The 15,099-nt window shown below is 37.2% G+C and overlaps 1 long non-coding RNA gene across 9 annotated transcripts in view; it reads right to left on the bottom strand.

Annotated features, from left to right (window-relative positions):
- Positions 1-15,099, bottom strand: part of LOC137856885 (uncharacterized) — a 211,287-nt gene that overhangs the window by 62,516 nt on the left and 133,672 nt on the right. For 8 of the 9 annotated variants that reach the window (XR_011096843.1, XR_011096849.1, XR_011096847.1 and 5 more), the window contains 4 exons: positions 14,009-14,101; positions 4,631-4,724; positions 2,759-2,839; positions 937-1,144 (listed from right to left, as the gene is read on the bottom strand). This is a non-coding gene — a long non-coding RNA (uncharacterized lncRNA). The other variant, XR_011096851.1, reaches the window with a different exon arrangement.

Genomic DNA, 15,099 nt, shown 5'->3' with positions numbered 1-15,099 from the left:
TTACACATCCCAAAGTGATGACAGAAACAACCACCAATGTGGCTGTAAAATACTGGTCAGTCTTTTACTTTGTCTGTATCTCCACTGCTAACATTTGGCAACCCAGAAAGACCTGTTTTAAAGGGGGTTTTAAACAGCACTAAAAACTGCACTACCCATTATGTGCATGCAAAACTGAAAGGAGAATTTTGGAAACATCTAGTTGTATCTCTACCAAGTTGCCATCTAACAATTACTCTGACCTACGTCAGATGACAATTTAACTTTAAAATACAAATGAATTACCAAAAAAAATAAAATGTATTACACTACTCTTATCTTTGCAAAAGAATCTTTCTCTGTAGAAATAACATTTTTCACCAACTGTGTGTGCACTGTTCCACATACACAATGACATAACACTACAATAAAGTAAAGCCAGATTCCACTGGAAAGACAAAAATTCATTCAAACCACCTGCGCTGAAACACTGAGTGTACCCTGCAAGAATAGCTTCCATGACCTTGTAAGAAGGGGAAGCAATTTATCATTATAAACCCCGTGATATCTGAACATAACTTTGCAATTCAGAAATGTGCTCTGTGACTTTCACAGGTTAAAATACTTGTTAAAGACATGTGTACCGTTGCTAAGAGAAATGACATGTTTGGCAAGGATATGTGAGTGATAACTGGAGATTCTTGAAAATAAATTAGATTTGGCTTACAGGTTGTTGTTGTTTTGATGTTTGTTTTATCTTTTTTAAAAATTTTCTTCTGAATCTTTAGTAATAGTTACCAATAAAATGCAAAGAATTAAGTAGCACAAACTCAGTATATACACACCCAAAGGTGAATTTCCTATGAAGTGCCATCACCTGAGATAGAAATATGCAATTTAGATAAACCAACTTAGAACCTTTACATAAATGTAAATTAAATATCTTCCATTTCATACATGAATTTAAATACAGCTTTTCTTCTGCAGTAGGTAACACTGGTTCAGATTCTCAGCTCTTCACAGATCATTGTGCCAGCATGCCTTGTCTGTTCGTAATTCCGATTGCTCTGGAATAAGTGAGCTGGGATTTAGGTCTTATCAGTCTCAGCTGGTAGAAGAACATGACTGGAAATCAATTCCACAGGTTATAGACTTCTGTGAAATCCTAAAATAAATAAATAAATAAATAAATAAATAAAAAGTGCTTGGAAGAGAAATATGATGTTACTGAACTAATTTGCGTGTAATTAAATGGTACTATAGAAATATGCAGACAATGACTTAATAGAAATGAAGTTGTTACTTCAAAACTCTAAGCTCTGCAAACAGTACAGTTCTAAACCATTCCTTAACTAGAAGCACATGATTCAGCTTCCATCAGCTTCCTTTGGTTTCCTACATGGTTTATAAGCTAACTGTTAGACTAGATCAGTTATGTACCATACTCTGAAGATCAAGGGCAGTCCTTTAGGTTCTTAGTACTAACATCTTGGACAGTGCTTTGCTTCTTTAAGCATTATATGTGTCTTTAAGTAAAAACAAAACAAAACAAAAAAATAAAAAAAATAAAGCCTCATTGTTGTTCTGCAGACATTGCTTTCAGAGAAAAACAGCTACCAAACTTTTGATAGAAAGAGTCAAGTATTACTTGGGATTTTCATGCATTCAGATGCCAAAATTCTTTAAGAACCTGTGCATTAGTTGTAGACTTGACCTTAGCTAACCCTAAGAAAGCCACAGGCACGTCTCCTTTTCCTACTGGCAGCTCCTTTAATTGGCAGGTTCACAATGAACACTTTTGTTTGCATCCTAAACATGCAGAACACAATTAAAATGTTTGATACTTTCATCCTGAAAGAGAAGCAATGAATACATTTGTTTTTTGTTTTTTGTTTTTTTTTTTTGTAGCCCAAGTCATTACACATTTAAATAGCATCAGTCAAACACTTAAGGAACTCGTTTTACAAGGACTCAAAAGATTCCCCACTTAAAATTATATGGATTTAGCTTGGTTTAAAAATAGACATTTTTGTTTATTTTCCACTCAATTGCTCTACTGTTTGGTTCTCTTTCCTTGCAAACAGTCTCTGAGTATTTTACTACCCTCTACTGTATGGAAAGAAAAATGTGCAATACTTTGTAGTGGACTATATGCTACTAGCACCCCTTAAGAGCTCCCTATCAGTTGGGGTCATTGAGTGGGTGGATTCAGAGTCATTGGAGCTATGGGATCCAGTTTGATTCGTCACATGAGGTTCCTAGTGTCTATGGTGCAGATAGCAGAGAGCAAAGCTTTCTTGACAACTCTGAGGTAGTAGACTGTTACTGGAGTAGCATAGTTACTGGGTTTGTATAGTGCATATCAACATGTTTCCAAAGCAACTAAAAGTGCTTTGTGAAGCAATGAGTCAGATCCTGGTTGTGCAGTAACCACACACAGGAATTTATGTTTTCAAGACCTATCTGTCCAAGAGAAGCATACTGCTATATAGGTCTTTGGCACTAAATGTATTGGGAAGCCACTGAATCAGACTGAACACCTCTAAAGCCATGTAAGCAACACTTGGTGTACTACTGTGTACCAGCACAACCCACATAATATTTACTCACTTGGGCTGCTATGTAATGTGATGAAACTCTCCACTCTCTGCTGAGCCTCATGGCCTCTCCTGGTAAAGCGCATAACTTCAAATTGCCCACACACTTGCACAAGATTATGCACATTCCACATGCGGGTTGTAGGTCAGAAAAAGTGCACAATGAAGTCTTGCTCACCCACCATCAGAAGCCAGAGCTGATCATTTCTCTCCTAGCTTCTTCACAAGACGATTTGCCAGCAAATCTCCTTGTTTTTTCCATGCTGGAAGAAAAGTGAGTTAAGTTTGCGCCCAGTGCATTTCCTCTCCTACTGCAGTTCACACTGGGTTAGTTAACTTGAACTAGTTCAAACGAGTTCAAAACATCAGCTTTCCCTGATGTCACCAGCTTGGTGGCTGGTTCGCCACAGTCCAGCCCCACCTGCCTTGTTGTGTAGCAAGGTGGTCTTCTCCCTGCACTCCCCAGCTATTTGTCCTAGCCATGCTGCCTGGGAGGTAAACCTAGCTTCTTGAGTGTTTCCAAATTCACTGAGTCTATCCCAAAATGTTTTTTGTTTTGTTTCACTTTTGTTTTTTAATTCATGTCTTGTTTAAAATATCACACACCTGTCTTTTCTGATTTCAAATGCAAAATTTAATAATTAGAAATTTCAAGATCTTCTTTGAAAGAAGTACATTTCCCAAATAGCTATTTCCCAACGAATGCAAGGGTAGTTTGTACAGCTTGGTCAGTAGGTTTGACAATAATATTTTAGTTATATTTTTCCCACATTGAACTGCAACACCCTTGTCAAACTCTTTTTTGTTGTTGTTGTTTTGTTTTGTTTTATTTTAATCTGTACAGGTTGGACTGTGACCTACCATCCAGTTGTAATAATGGTAATGTTATGTGTATTGCCTAGCAGCAGAACATGTCCTAAATGGGAACTCCCGAAGTCTAAATCCAATCCCTTGGTCCACTGGGGAACTGACCTGCTCCAATGCTTTTGCTGGCATCAGTCATTTCCTGCTCAGTGCCAATGATGATGTATGGGCCAACATTTTGGAGAGATGGATAAAAAGTCTGCCAGATCCTCAGCCCTGTTTACAGTCTAACACTTGTCTACGCACAAGGGAGCCAGCAGTTTGGCATTGCCTGTTCTTCCCCTCCAACTTTGACAATAAGCTTCAGCAAAAACAGAAAGGAGCCCCTTACAATCACTTGTTCCTTCTGGGTGAGCATAGATCTCATTCCATGAATCATTTCTAATGCTTTGGCACAGTGCTCCTGTCTCTGAACAAGCCACCACTCTACCACCCTCTATTCAGAAGGAGCCATTTGTAAAGGGTACACAACAGCTCTAGCATGTGATTTCTACCACTGCAGAAAAATGAACTCAGCAGGTAAAGACAGACATCAGTTCACATTCTGATTTGGTACCTAAAACAGAACTGATAACCCCCTGATCTTAGCTCTTCTGTTGATATTCAGCACTCATTGATACCAGTAGATGATAAAGGTGCAACAGTTAGAGACCTTATACACTATGAAAGAGGTAGATTAGCCAGACTGTTTTTTACAGCCAGCTCTTTGTAAATCTAGTCATATCCACCACAGTCTATTTCTCTACATTTTTATTTATTAGTTCTTAAAAAAATTAATGCATTTGCCCATATTTTGCCATGATGTCAAATAAATTATTTGACAAATTCTTTTTTAATTTTATTTTAATTTTTTTCAGACTGTTCAGTTAGCTTTAATAATAAAACTGCCTTATTCTGTCTTCACTTCATTTAATTCACTTCCCATTTCAGGAAAAAAAAAAAAAAAGTCAAGACTAAACATCTACCAAATGTTATTCCTCTCCAACTGAATGTGACGGATGGTCTGAGGAGCACATAAAAATTAAACAAAAAGTGCATTGTTCCCTTCCAGATTTTTCAGCTGGTGTAAATCAGCATAGCTTCACTGATGCCAAGTTACAGAGATGTACATCAATTGAGAATCTAGCCCTTCATCTTTAGGAGAGAGATATTTTCCCCACAGTTTAGGTTCTCTGCTTTTTCAGACTCACAAAAACTCCAGCCCACTTTCCATGCTCCACGTATCACCATAAATTATCTTCACTTTCGTTAATTTCATTACTGCTCCTAACCTGTGAAGAGACCCTGTAAAGAGAGCACAAGACAGATGTGACTGGACAATCATTCTGTCTCAGACTGGCTGAGATCCAGACATCTTAATTACACAGCATTTCTATTTCTGATTGATGAAATATGTCCTTAGCAAAGAGACATATGTATAGACTTTGTTCACCCCTGCTTCTCAGTTGACCAGATCTCACAATGCTGAATTCCATACAACTTATAAAAACCCTACATCAGAACTAATGAACTTTAATTTAATTTAAAACACAGTCTTGAGGGGACCACTATTTTCCACTGAGCTTGATCCTTCTGGTGCCCATTTATTTATCTCCCCAAAATCCAGAGGAGCCCACCTATGGAAGGCACCTGGTACCCTCTTTCTACCACCTGGGAAACAGCAAGCATGAGAGGCAAGGAACTTTTACAGTGGTAAACCCCAGAACTCCCAGGCTCCTAGAGCCCCTTGCTCACACTAACTAGCCTCACACAAAAGGCAGAAAGGTACCTGCAGCTCATAATCAGGAACACATCAGGATCACTAGTCCACTTCTTGACTTCTCCAAAGGAGCTGGGAGAGAGCCAGCTCTTAACCACTCATCTCTCAAATGCTCTCTTCAGAAGTTTTCCCCTCAGTTGCTGTAGCACCATTGGTTGTTTGTCTTCCTTCATTCTACCCTGCCTCCCTCCCCATGATCCTTCTCTGTCATTCCTCTCCCCCCGGCTTCAACCACAGCCCTTCCCAAACCAGACTAATGAAAGCTTTGTTTTCATTATATAAGCCCAGTGTATAATCAAATACATTTAAAAAATAACAAAACCATGGAACTGACAAGACATGTGTCTACCATCACCCCATATCCAAACACTGAGGTTTGAGCTTGGCTCAGGCATCCCTGAAAATGCCAAATGTGGATTTCCACAAACACAGAGAAATAGATCCATAGCTGCCGTAAACAGAATAAAGGTGCATTGTTTAAAGTTGCCTAGCAAATGCACACAGTAAATCGTAGATGCCTTGAGAAGAAAGTTGTAGACTTAGTCTGACAAACACTTATGCACATGTTTAACATCAAGCAATTGAGAGTCCCACCTTCAAGCAGGACATTCACAAGCTTAAAGTATCAGCCCAAGTATTTGAAGGACAGAAGTCTGTCTTGCAGACAATTTCTGTTCTGAAAAGTGGTCCACATTTAGACCATAGATAGCTCTGTAGTAATACAAATTGGGCACTTTCTTCCTTTTTTCTGTTTTTTGTTTGTTTGTTTTGTTTTGTTTTGTGTGTTTTTGTTTTAAAATTGTTTGTAAGTGTAACATTAAAAACAAATTACATTCTTCTACAACTGAAATCAACTAAATTGCTGAGGTCTAACAGTGCAAGTGAAAACAGAATAGATCCTAAGGAATCATCCAGGCTAGGTTACAAGAGAAAAACTTATATAACATTCATGATTTCTCAGTTTCAAAATGGAGGGTCAGCATTATACATTAAGCAATGAGCCCTGCTCCAGGTTGCTTTATCACACACAAAATAAATGCAATGTCACCTCCGGTCCTGAGAACCTGACAGAGCTGGACAGCAAAACACACTGGCAGACCACCAGGAAGCCTCTTTCTCAGATGTTCTCACACCACAGAGATGTTGCATGTAGCATATACATCCACATGGATGTCATATTCCCACATCCAGAGGTGTCCGGCATATGCTGAGCTCTGATTTGGCACAGCTGCATTGCTCATGGCAAGTGAGTTGTCTAGCTGCAACAGCAAGTTTTTGTTAGAGCAAAGGACTGAACTGCAGACATGTCAGGAGGAGAAAAAGCAAAACAAAAACTAAATAGATAAATGAATGGTGGTGGTGGGAAAGTTAATAGAAAAATAAGGAAGCAAATGAATGGAGAATAGGAGAAGTTCAAAACATCAGCTTTCTCCATCTTCCTAATTAGCTCAATTCTCTTTGCTTTTAGGGTCTCATTGTTGGTTTTGTTTGTTTTTGTGTGTATATTTTTGTTGTTGTGTTTTTGTGTGTTTTTTTTTTAAAGTTGTTCTTGCATCTAACTTTATTTCCAGAACAATTTTCTATATAGGAATAAAATACTTCTGAATTGTTCTTTCCTCAAAACTTTAACTTGATTTCTATGCAAGGAAGGAGACTGCAAGAATCATAACTCTTATTTCACAATAAGTAAAACTCTCCTGCTGTGTCTTTGTTCATGATAATATATTATGGGGAAAAAAAGAAAAAAAAGAAAAAAAGAAAAAAAAAAACTACAAACATATTACTAGCAGTATAATAAATAGCATGTGCAAAATGTACAGTATAATAAATACACTACAGGGACTACTTACTGAGTCTCTTCCACTCCATAACCATCATCAACCGTCTTCTGTGGTTTGGCACATCAAATATTTGCTATGTACTTTACCATTTTAACAGCACTGCAAATCCTTGGGTGGACACCAAACAAATGCTGTACGTTATTTTGTCAATTGTTGCCTTGTATATTCAACATCTGACCTTACCTCCCCCTACAGTTCAATGTGTAGAAATGCCAATAAAATAGATTATGTTTATTTCCAGTGGCTTTTATTATTTAATAGATCTGTCTCACTGACAAACCAAATGATTTCTCTTTTAGGGGTGGTCTCTGAGGAAATCTACACCATTAGGAGACAAGGACTTTGGACATACTTTTGAGAATCATTTCTGTTAAAGAACTGTTTTGCAAGTTGCATTAGCAAATACAGCTTCATTATCTTGAGAATAACATAGTACTTTTTGTATTACTGTGGAAGATGATCCCCATGCACTCCTTAAATATACCACTAAGGAAAAGCACACCACCTGCTAATCAGTGAATGTGACACTAACACACATACACACCCCAGATAGAGCCATCTACACAGGTAAGGGAGTAGAGAGGAGAAGGTGCAGGGAGGCAAGATGGGGTAATTTATCCTTGCCATGTACATGGCTGGACTACAAAGTCTCAGTAGCTGAATTCCAGAGCAATTTTCAATACTGAAGGTGGATCAGTCCATCTCCTAGTAGGCTGGTCACCCTGTAACAGCTTTTCCATTCAGGTCTGCCTCAAACCTGTCAAAGGAATCAGCCCCATTACAAATTACAGGATACTATGTCTTATCCAAGAATGAGTAGAGAAATAATGAAACAAATGAAATGAGTCCAAGTGAATGGAAATACAGAAGAAAGTGAATGAGGTCCCTCTTGTACAGGGACTATAAGAAGTGAAACTGCTAAGAAGGCTTCAGATTGTGATATCATGCAGATGCTGGCAGAAGGGAATGTGATTGCCAGCTTATTGAGTATAACATAGTCAGGAGCAATTCATTATGAGTAGGAACCAGATCGTGAGATGATGTCATGTGGCCCTGGCTCTGGTCAGTAACGGGTGATTAGAAAATGTACTAGAGGGATAATAGAGTTCCATCCAATTTCTTATCAGCAGATATGACATTTTCTCACCAGCTCTAAGGAGCTTCCTCTACTTGCCTGGCATGGGTTCAGGCTGGAATCCACGAGAATACTTGGTGGTGGTACAAGCAAAGCACAAACTTTTCAGTCCATAGTTGTTTTTAAGTAAATTTCCTGCAGTAAATAATATGAATGAATTCACAGAAATTTAAGGGGTAGTTAAAAAGAAGCACGTTTGAAAAAAAAAAATACAGTCAATGTTTTATTCTGAAAAATAAAATCAGGAAATCAAAACACACATAACATGTATAAGCTATGTATGTAATACAAGAACTATTATTATTGTTATTATATGCCAGTCACAATGTCCCTAAAAAACCTTGTCAGTTCTCATGGATCTGAGTTCCTATGGAAACAGCTTTTATTAAGTACTGGTTTTAAAACTGTTGTTTAGCATATTCCAGTTCCTTCTAGGTCACTGTTTTTTTCTGAGATACATTAACATCTAGTAATAACAGCTGCCATAGTTCAGCACAAACATTTAGGGCTTTGCTTTCTCTCATGAAAGAGAGCACTTCTAAGCATTACATCAGCAAAGCTTTTACCTCACCATTCTGAAATTACGTTGGTGAAAATACATACTCTGTGGCATCTAGCTGTCTCTATTTGTACTCAATTTCAATCTTTCAACAGAAAGCACATTCATAGCTAGTGCATTTCTGGAGCATTTAAATTATCACTATTCAATGTGATATAACCTCTTTCCGAAAGGTCAGCTGAAATTTAAAGTCCCTCCTTTCCTTTCCTTCCCTTCCCTTCAGACTGTATTTAGATCTGCACAGCTAACCATATATTATTGAAAATCTCCTTGTAGAAATTTGGTCAATTCTATTTACAGATGTGATAACCATGCACCAAAGAGTGACCTCAAGGCTTGCTTTCAGTTATTTAACTCAAGGAAAGTAGCCTTTCTATCACTCTTCTGTTAGCAGATTGATTGCAAATGGGCTTTTGCCAACGCTAAACTGATCCGGTTTAAGGATGGATATTAAGTCCAGACATTTCTTTGAAGAGACTGTTTTCTTCTGTGCCAGCAGCTAGGCTTTCATCTCAAAAAAAAATATGTGAATGTCCAGAGTTTAGTGTTGCAAAGATAAGTTCTAAATACAGAAGCAAATATTATCTGATACTGAAATGTGTGACTCAAACTGGAAAAAAAAAAAAAAAGAAAAAAAAAAGTTAAAATAATACCTTCTAAGAAGTAGAACTTGAAAGTCACCTCGAAGTCACCTCAAGCTATGTCAGCACCAAACCCAAATGATGGTCCATGACTTACGACTTAAGACAAGACAAGTAAATATGTCTTAAGCATATTACAAAGTTTTCAACATTCTTTCGAGAATGATTTTCTGATTTTAGTGCCTTAATATGTCAACAACTATTCAGCATTACTGTCAACAGGAAGGTACCCCTCAACCACTTACTAGATTCTCTACAGTCCTTTTGCAGGCAAATTTACAGAAAGGTTTTGGCTCCCCAAAAGTTTACAGGCTTAGTTAAGAAGCAATGAATATAACCAACAGGAAACTGCATTAAAGAAGGCAGAAAACATCGAAGACCCCTAGATTTTGAAGTCCAAAAAGACATCTGACTGTATAATACTGCCAGAGTTTCATCCAGGTAGTTTTGCACTGAGCCATATCATTTCTGTTTGAATAAAATATGTCTACCATAAAGGCATTTAGTCTTATTTAGAAATGTCAAGAGAGAGAGAATTCACTTCTCTCCCGGGTAGTTTGTTCCAGTGGTTTAAGCCAACAACATTTCCAAAGCCTACAGAATGAAGAGATGCTTTTTGCACTTATATAATTCAAACCCTCATCTATGCAGACATAATTTCATTAAAGTCAACAGACCTAAGTCATCACTGAATTAAGCTAAACATTTTAAGTTCCATTGACTGACATTACAGAACATTTTTTTCAAGCCAAGAACCCACCCTCCAAGATATTTACTTGTTTGACAGGGAAGAGGAAGATGTGTACCAATTTCTCACAGAGCACTGGCTTCAGTAGATAAGAACTAAAAAGATTTGGGTTTTCAATCAGCATAGTAAGTGCGGCTCTTCAAAAAATGACCCAAAAAGACACGACCATACTTCATTGGCAAGAAAACGCATGATGGGTCTGGTACAGCTTGGAAAGAAAGTCAAACATTTGTTAAAGAACTAGATGATCTAGCTGTGGAGGTTAGCATGGAACAGAGAACACAGTGGATGCTTGTTCTCAGTGCAAAATCATCCTTTCTCCCTGCTTTGCAAATCTCTTAATATCTACTCACTTTTTGAGTGATTTTGCATTGTCTTTCTTCAATATTTTCCTATTACCACTGTCTTCATTCATTATATTGTAAATATGGGTGTCAGAGTTTCTTCAGATGTTTCCAATAAACATCTGTGTAAGTGCAAGGATGTATGGGGTGGGTTCCTCACAATCACAATCATCAGTAAGAATTTAGCAAAAAGTCAGAGCTAGACTACTGCAAACACCTCCTGCCACAAGAAGTGTTACAGTTGCATTCAACTCCTGTTTGTCTTAAGACAGCTGGCCTTCAGAAGGCAAGTGGAAATTATGACACTTTCTTGCAAAGAAGCCCAGAGTAACAGCCTCTTCCATCAGCCAAAGGTTATAGTTCAGCTGAGAAGAGCACGAGTTAAAGATTGTTTCGTACTTTCTAGATATAAAAACAGGAGCACAGGAAAGCAAAGGCTCATGAGCAAAAACAGGTAGAATGAAGAAAAGCACAATGAGGGAAATTAATCTAAAAATTCATGTAATAGATTATGTCATCTCTGTCTCAGTTAGACCACCCTGTAAAGTGCAGGCTACATCTTTTTTCCTATTAAGTTCTATACAATGGGGGCAACAGTCCTTTTCAGTCTTTCTAGAGCATGGTACAACACTGCTAGAACGTGTACAATGGCTGAGTTCATGGAGAAAATTAATAGGGTGACAAATATTGCAAATCCAGGCTCTGCCCTGTCTACCATGGAAGTAAGGATTATTAAGCATTTCTTCTCGTACCTCATTAAATGATTCTGCTGGGAATAGGCATGGGGAAATTCACAAAATTCTCTTGCACAAGCTTAATTACACTTCCCCATGCTTCTTAAGGGTAAACCTTAAAAACTTTTCTATTAGGACTGGTCTTTGTCTACACTTGAGACATTAAGAGGAATATGAGGAATATCCTGATGTTGAATGTAAAATCAGTACTTGGAACTCTAGAAAATTCCTTGTCATTTTGCCTTTAGACACTAGATGGCAGCAAGAAATTCATTTCAAGCATATGCTTCCTTTAACTCAAGTGTTACCTGGCAGTTAATGTTAAGAATGTGGGTTTGGTTATTATGACTATTTGATGGAAGTCTCCACAAACATTTACACCCTCACACTGTTCTTGATTCACCTGTGACCCTGAATTCTGCTGTTAAGTCTGGTCATAATGACCAAGTACCTATTGCATGGGGTGTGCAGCCACACACAAAATATACCTATGGAAAATGCAGATGTTTAAGGAGTGCCAAGCATAGTCCCCGTCCTAGTGGCCATAAAACAGGACAGAAATCATTCATCAAGTCTTACTTAATGTAGCAGCCCTGGAGAACTTATTTCTAATCTTCATTTCCCCAACCTACAATATTCTAGTATTTGTCTGATCCAAAGTACCAAGCTTAGAGTTATTCAAGAAAGGAAGACTTTTCAAGTTCCGGAGTTTCTTTGTCAGAAGGAGTTTCTTTCCTTTAAGTCAAAAGTGGTTTTCACAATTACAGAGAAACATTATCTAATTTTATTCTACTGTTAAGTGAACACATGAAAAAATAAGATCTTTAGCCTACTTCTCCACAGTTCATCTGTATTTGTGGGATATTCACAATTTTTGCTGATAAGAGAAACTGCTCCAAGGTCCCATAAGACATTGCTCTATAACTAAAGAATCAAGCTTGCCACCTACAACCTATGACAGAAACACATACTCTATGGATCAAAAGAGAGCACATATAATACATAGACCACATTTGAATTTAAAGGATAAAGCAAGCTAAAGTTTTGAAGACTATCTCAAAATTATTGTGCAGACAAGCTCTCACAAGCAAGCTTGTGCTATACATGGAAGTCATGAAACAAAGTGAGGAACAGAAAAGACATTTCCTTAGTCCCTTGGACAGAATCACCCACATCTTAGCCTCTGAGCAGAGGCATGACAAACCAGCCTGGGGCTGCTTGGCTACAGAAGTGATGTGTGGCTACAGGCAGTGGCAAGAGTTGACTCTGCCCAAGAAGGAGACCATGTCAAATAGATGACACAGAGTATACCATCCAAGCTGGTAAGCTAGAGCAGCACACCTTGTGCTCCAAGTAAGCCAGTGCTGCAATCATTCCCATCACACCTAATGCTGAAGTAACACAATTAAATTACAATGAGTACAAAATCTAAGAAATTGTAATAAAGGTACCCGTATACACATCTATTTTTGCCCATCTGCCTCCTATATGGATTAAACTTCCTGATAAAGAACGTATATTTTAATTATACAACCTTAAAGTGATGTATGTCTGTCTACTTTATTGCATATTTCCATTGTCTTTCTTTAAATCATTTTCTTCAAACTGCTAGTATCTGATTTTAAGTGTCTTGTTAAAACAAAGCTGTTTGGGTCAGTCCAAAAATACTTATTTAGTGCTTTAACTTCTCCAAGCAAATATTCTGTCTTCATTGTAGCCAAAGATCTCACTCGACATTACAAGGACACACAGCTATTATAACATCTTGTTTGGGACACATGTGATATACAAGTATACAGAAAATTTGGCCTTATATCTAAAGCTTGTTAGTGTTTTTCCCCTCAGAAGTCTTCCAAAAAAAACATCTCACAAGATTAATGAATATTCTCTTTGTTAAAAACTTTCATTTTCTCTGTTCAAGAGGAACAATTTCCAGCTAGTAATTAATCTGCACTATGGTTCAAGGACAGAATTATTTACTTTCAGTCTTGGAATGCCAGAGATTGAAAACACATTTTCATCAGATACTAACAATACTGAGAGGGGCAGTGAGGTCTGAAGACCTCAGGTGAAATTCTTAAAATAGTCACCAAAAACTGAGTTTGACTTTCTTCCCTTATTAATGTTAAAATTTTCACTGGGCTTTAGTATGTCTGTCTCACCCTAAATAAACTTTCAACGACCCCAAAGTTTACCTTTTTCTTGGAAGCAGTCCTAATGTTCCCATTAATACTAAGAGAAGGTGAAGTATGAAATTATGTGGTTGGATAGAAATCTATTCTTTTTTCCTCATGAATATGATTTCCAGCATAATGTTTTAGCAATCTTGCACTTACTCTTTTCTATTCACTAAGTTCTGAAGAGCTTCTTATTTGACCTATGTCTGAAAAGCTAAAGACTGTATTGCACTTATAACTTTTCCAGATAGCAGTTCCTACTTTTAGAAATTTTGTTTTTATCTGCTATATACAGTGTTCACATAGGAAAGCTAACACCAGTGGAGTAAAAATCCCTCTCAGCAATCTAATTACTGCAAACAAATTCCTGGGGCTTGGAATTCACCCCCCCCTTTTTTCTTCCTTGAAGGTCATGCAAATGTTGTCATGACCTGAAATCTTCACGCCTTCTTCTCGTACAGGCAAAAGAAAGAACCACAGGTGTCATTCCTATCTATAATCATGGGAGAAAATTCCTAGCAGTCACAATAAATTGCTGCTCATTTCTGAGGACAGCAAGATTTTTGATTTACCATCTTAAACTACATACCACGGAAGGAAAAGCATGAACATACTACAGAGATACCTCACCTGGGATAACTCTCAGACAGCCAGTTTTCTACTGATGCAACTCAAAGCTGCAGGAGGAGAAGAGCCAAGGCCAAGGTTCAACCAGTATTGCATCTGCTTGGAGAACAGAAAGCTGTGTCAGAATCTTCCATATGCCCAAACAGCTCTGTACATGGTACAAAGCCTTCATCCACTGAGGTGAGTAAACATGAATCAGAATAGGATTAAGCCATAAATCACACAATTTATAAGCTCAGTCAAATAATGTAAACTTGATTTTCTCTTCACAGGTACTTTTAAACAAATTTACTTTGACTGGTCAGATATTATTTATATGTGCTTTCCATGAATGCTCAACCAATCATATGGTACAAATAAGTGAGCTTTTGAATCAATGCACAAATATTCATAGGAACCATATTTTAAAACTACGTGATGAACAACAGTACCAGGTGCTCAAAAATTTATCCAATTTGGTAGCAGAAACTGTTTACTGTCTACCAGAAATTTTCTAATTAGTTAAACATCACCACTTCATTTTCAGATCTTACTGAGTCAGTGTTCCCAGGGAAATTATCATTATCAATCAAATTTAGAGTAATTTTCTGATTACAAAAATTGGTTAAATCAGAATAATGAATAATTCAAACTGCTTTGTTTATATAATATATTGAAGTGAGAATCTACATTTATCAGATAAATTATTCATTTCAAAATTACTCATTCTGTTCTGCCAATACATATTACATACACAGAGTCAATTACTAGAATTATGGCTTAGGAAGCCTCTTCTGATCTTAGCCTCCAGTTTCAGCACAATCACTTAGTCAAACACAGGACCTTGAGGCTATCATTAGGATAATGTCAGATATCAAAGAAAATAAATGTATTCTGAAAACAAACAAACAAACAAACAAAACACTTTACCTAACAATACAAGTTAAATTAAAAACAATTAGGGCATCATAAAAAAACAAGTGATATACAATTATTGAAATAATAGCCTGTTCTGGACAGAAAAGGGTATTATAAATTATTGAAGAAGGAGATATTTATTGCAGAGTATAAATACTGTAGGCACAACATTTTTGAAAACTGATATGAGATGTTGC

Source organism: Anas acuta, chromosome 5 (genome assembly GCF_963932015.1).
Source record: "Anas acuta chromosome 5, bAnaAcu1.1, whole genome shotgun sequence".
In the NCBI taxonomy this organism is placed as follows: domain Eukaryota; kingdom Metazoa; phylum Chordata; class Aves; order Anseriformes; family Anatidae; genus Anas; species Anas acuta.
This window is presented reverse-complemented; position numbering and strand designations above follow the sequence as displayed.